Here is a 6000-nt window from a genome sequence, read left to right as displayed (position 1 = left end):
TTATTTCGTGTATACTTGAGTATGTGTACAACCCTTAGCGTAATCCCCTCATTAGGGTTATGAATTTCCGATGATAGCTTTGAACAATTTGAGTTGTTTGTCTTTATTTGCTGGGCTTAATTTGAGGGCTCTATTTTTTCAATTATGAATTTTAAATATAAAAAAGACGGGTTGCACTCCGAGAGTGCCGGCAGAAGTGAAAACTTGATTATTAACGTTGAGGATGTTTGTTTCCATCCGTCTTACGCTTTTTCGATGTCCTGACGCGAGTTTAAGATTTTATACCCAACGCCGCTAAAGAAGTTTTCACTTCAAAAATTACACGATATATCTATACCTAATATAGGTAAAACAGTCAAATAATATAATTATGATGGATCTTAAATACACATTTTATATACAAACTGACTAACATTTTGTTTATAGAAAATAGTTAAAAGATTTACATGTCTAATGAATACGAATTATGAACTTATACATTTATTACATTGTAAAACACACTATTGACGAATACAGGCCACATTAATTTATATGACAATACGGTCAGTGCTAGTGTTCCCTAAGGGTGTAGTAATTAACGTTATGTTACATATTATGTAACCCAGTTTATGCTGAATTATAGCCCCAATCAACGACACAAGAGATAAGTGCTAATTTAACCAGAAGGGAGGTTAATTAAAGCACATAGGAAATAAAGTGTGTGTATGTTCTTGAGCGATATTTGCCATGTGCCTTTTTCACGCAAATTGGTTTTGAATATCATGAAATATCCAACACAAAATGTTACATTTTCCAACAAAAAGGGCCCAACGCGTTTAATCAACGCTAATAGATGTGAAATACGCAAACTGTCAAACAATATGAAATATGGCAATAAAGAATTGAATTGCAATAGAATGAGGGATTTAATTAAAACGGTAACATTAATTCAGTGAAATCCACCAGCGCCGCAGTCAGCATTATTTGACGAGCGCCATTCAACATTTTTTATCATTTTTAAAACGACAAAGGCACAGTTTTTGAAGCGGAATGCTAAGCTACGGTTACGGGCTTTAATTTTTGTGCATGAGCGGTTCTAGCATACACAAAGTTAATTAGCTGGATTGTGTCGTGTCTGCTAAAATGCATGTTAACAAGCGTGATTATGCATAAATGTATTGACCTGCTTTTGAACCAAGCTCTGAGGATTATTGCATCTAGGATTTAAATATTTTTTACCACACGAGATTTTTGAGAAATGTAGAATTCTTCTACCAAACATGTTTTCAACTATCAGCTTGGCTGTCAAATACTCTGGCTTAGTATACAGTGTATAGGTATATGTAAGAACAGTGTGTAAGTATATATAAGTGTTTAAGGGGGATACTAATTATATTATTAAGCTCTTCTTCCCATATGTACAGCTTACATGTTTAATACAAGGCTGCTAATATCATCGACTGACCGGTTGGCTTGGTTGGTAGTGGTCCTGCTTTCCCAGCCAGAGGTCGTGGGTTCGATTCCCACCCGGGGCAAATATTTGTGTGATGAACATAGATGTTTGCTTTGTGTCTGGGTGTTAATTCTCTATATGTATAAGTATTTGTTTAAAATTATATATGTATGTTTATCAGCCATCTGGTTTCCATAACACAAAGAAAGCTTAGTATGGGACCAAGTCGTGCTGTGTGTGAAAATTGTCCTGAAATATTTATTTATTTATTATTATTTATCCATACAATGTATTATGCTCGTAGATTATTTATGAACATAATTGGCGGTTCTCTACCGCAATTCCTAATGCTTTCATTGTGTTGAGAAGCTTTTAAGGCGATGCAATATAATAATTAAAAATAGAGTAACTATTGTTAAAGCTAATGCAAAGTCGTCGTTGTGTTAATTTTCTAAATGGTCTTTCAAATGATAGTTTAAATATGAGATAATTATTGTAGATATAAATAAATAAATAAATAAATTATTGTAGATATACATAAAAGTGAAGTCCCATGTCCCCGAGCGGGGTAAGGGGCAGATGCGTTAAACATCTGTTTCACTGATCGATTTTCTCTAGGGATAAGTAGGCGATCAGCCTTCTATGTCCTACCAGACCGAGACAATTTTTTTTTCGTCTCCACCGAGAATCGAACCCAGGACCCCTCGGTGCTACGCTCTTGCGTCAACCACTGTATCAAGGATATGTCAAAGAAATACAATAGCATAGGTAATAATAATTTAAATAGTATTATTTTTGACATTGCAAAGCTATCTAATAATCTCACAGAATCTCAACATAGTAAAAGAAAGTTGCTTCCCGATGTCTGTCTGTCCCAATGTTTGCTTAGGTCTTTAAAACGTGCCGATGTGTTTTAAAGCGGTTTCTTAAGTATTAGATATCGTAGGCGAAGCCGTGGGCTATATTATATATTTATGTAAGTAATAAGTTTATTATATATTTATGTATACGGACGAAGATATTCTATGTAAAAAGCGTATGTATTGATTTTAAAAAGATCCTTCAAAGTCCTTCAAACCATTGTAATAAAAAAGTATAATAGCTCTTATCTTTGACGGCAGGAAATTATTTTTAATTATATTTTAACAACAATCAAGAACGCTGTTCAATTTTCACAATATTGTTTTTGATTTTTATTCTTTGTTATCAATTTTGTCTTTTATTGAAAAGCTTTTGTCCTTATCGGGATACTTTTAAACAATACCTGTGTCGAAATTATTTTCAAATTTAAAACAAAAAAAAAAAACATTATAAAAACTATAATTTTTTTGTTTAATAAAGGTACTTCAGCATTATAACAGTGACGGGTAGGTCAACAGGCACATATACTAGGTAAAATTATTACAAAAAATCTACTAAACAAGGATGCAAAAAATAAATAAATGTCCAATCCTTTGTTTTAAACACATAAAAATGGCATCTCTAAAATTTCAAAAGTTCGCCAATAATACACATTTTGAAATGGTTGTTTAATATTTTATTCGACGAATAAGTTTTAACCAAGGATTGATCGCCCCTTAGTCAATCCTAAATATACTAATTAGTAATTCGGCAGTTGAAATTTGTACCTTTAATTACATGAACAATAAAATCTGCCTGTCAAGCTTCAAATGTAGGACCTATATTAAAAAATAAAGCCTAATTATTATTCAGACCTATAAGCATGAACCTATACTGTAAAATAATCAGACCGTCAGTTGTTTGCATGGTTGCGTGCGATAAGCTGTTACATGCGAATCAGAGAATGTGATTACAAAAACTACCCAGTAATTATGTTACTCAAAATTTAACGAAGCAATAATTATAAGATTTGTTACCTAACAAATGTTTAGGGTCACTTGGAAACGAAGTTATAAAACTCATAGAAAGTAGAAGAGAGAAGACGATTGAAAGTATACCAATCTCCCGATGCTTTTGATATTGTTTAATTATTATCATACAAATAGCTTTGACAAACAGATACTATACAAATGTAGTTTGGTAGACAGATAAATAGAAAAACTACAATGAGATACTAGGTTATACCACAATTTGCATACTCAAATCTAATAAATGGCCATCAACAAAATTAATTAAATGTCTTGCTTATTATTCATGAAAAGGACGTGATTACTGAAACAACGGAAAAAATAATGAGCTTTCCAAGTTAATGACAGTCACACCAGAGAATGTCTACGGAGAATTTGGATGATGACCAATTTAGGAGTTCATTTCACATTTATGACATATTTTGCGGTTTTTAAAAACGATAGGTACACTGAAAGGCAGAAAAGTCTCTGAAACGTTTTGTAGGTCGATCAATCAATACGATCCTACAGATACAGTACATCTATGGAACCTCTCATGGCCTTGAATATTCGTGCCAGTGTTGCATGCAAACATGCCTCGATAAATAAGAATTGATCGCTTACCTCACGCAATCCGATAAGGGTTTGCGCAAGACAGCTTTTTATACAATTAGTTGAGCTTTGATTTACTTTAAGAGTAGGAATTCGGAGATATGCTTACTAATCGACGTTCCTATACTTTAAGAACTTGCTCTATTACCGATCACAATTTTACACCATTAATTTGGGCGGTTTAAATTAGTACCTATATATTTTAAATCAATGATGTAGGTAGTCGCAGGAAGAAGACAAATAGTGACATATTTTCAAATGGAATGCGTTCCGCATTCCATTTGAAAATATGTCACTATTTCCTTCTTATTTTATTATGCAAAATACTATACTCTGTATTAAGCGTGCCTATTTTTTTCTAACTACGCGTTATGATAATAGAGATATATTTCAAATATTGTGAGCTTATATGGAATTCCGGTTCTCTAGATGTTCTCGAGACAATAGGCGATTCATTTAAAATAATAATTATTCCCTTCCCCGTAGAATCCCGGCATTAAAGATTTCCATGGCATGTCCTAGGACCTAGACGACTATTTAATGAAATGACTAAGACAAATACCAACCAAATTGGTCTAGACCAATTCGGATATTTTTTAACGTTTTTGTTTGGTCACTATGAAGGTTTTTATGAAGAGAAAACACGAAATAGGGCAGAACAATGTCTCATGGGGCAGTTAGGATTAAATAAGTTTGCCATGTCTAGATCTTCCATTTGGAGACAAATTATGCGCATACACGGATGTATGCAATTAGATATCTAAACAATTCTAATGCATATAACTACTATAAGATAGAGCGATAAGACCACCTACTGTACCTTATCCTCTTGTGCTTTTTGTTATTGTCTTTCTGATGAAGTTGACATCTGTGTGTACAATAGAGTATTTTTATTTAAATATAGAGTATATATATTATTTACTATAATATAATCTAATTCTAAACCATCTTACTACTATAATATCTATCATTTTAATGCGATAAGCTGAAGTCTTAAATTAAAAAACTATAAGGCAACTATGGAGTTTCTTACCGGTTCTTCTCCATACTGCTTTCCGAATCGGTGGTAAATGTTAAAAATATGTAATGGTTATTCAAAAGAAGTCTAATTGAATAAATAAATGTTTGAGTTTAAGTTTGAACACAAAAGAGCATAAAATATCCTTTTTTTACATTCATCGCAAAAGTTTAGTAAAATGATCTCACTGGAGTATGTAAACGAAGCACAGTTTCATTTCCATAATATTTAGTTTTGATAACTGGGTACGTAAACTAAATGTATCATGGAAAACTCGTTAAAGGTGACTGAAGAAGTTAACATTAACTGCATATAGCGTGCCGTAGTCTAACTTTGTGAGTAGGAAGTTTATTTGCGGCCGATTCACTTCAGTTTTAATTATACAGTTGGAAACTATTTTGTTGCTAGTTTCAACCGATTTATAAAAGTCTCAGTTCAACTTTTTTTGTCTTTCTAAGAAATTTTCACTTGGTGAACCGCTTTTGTAGATTTGTTTTTTATCTGGTGTCTTCCGTGTTATAAAAACTTAAACCCATTTTACGTGCTATTTTTTGATCTAGTTTGGACAAAAAAAGAACAATTATATTGTTCAGTTTTGATTTCATTTTGATGAAAACATTCACAATATTTTTAAGAGGAAAATCTGCGTAAGTTCCAACCGCCTCCTTATAACATTATGTACCGTATGTCAAAATTGTATAATAGACTCGTGTTTTTCAAGCGTATAAATATTTGTTGCGATGACGACATTGAATAATATATAAGTATTAATAATTTTGCTATTTTAACCTCCTATAGATTTCTCAAAATGAAGCCTTATCAAAGTACCTACATCAGAACATTTCATTGTAACCTTTATATAGAACTGGTTCAATGAAGTTACTGTAATATTCCACTGATTTTGTTTATTGACCTTTGTTTATCTTTTATAACATAAACACAATTAAATATGTTATATCCATTAGCGATAAAATAAATAGATACTAATTTTTTTAACTTCTATTTTATTAATTGTGTATCGTAAATAACGTTTAAATCTAAAGAAAACAACATTATGTGTAGGATGAAAAAGATAAATATCTCTATAATTG

Source organism: Colias croceus, chromosome 7 (assembly GCF_905220415.1).
Source record: "Colias croceus chromosome 7, ilColCroc2.1".
Lineage (NCBI taxonomy): Eukaryota > Metazoa > Arthropoda > Insecta > Lepidoptera > Pieridae > Colias > Colias croceus.
This window is presented reverse-complemented; position numbering follows the sequence as displayed.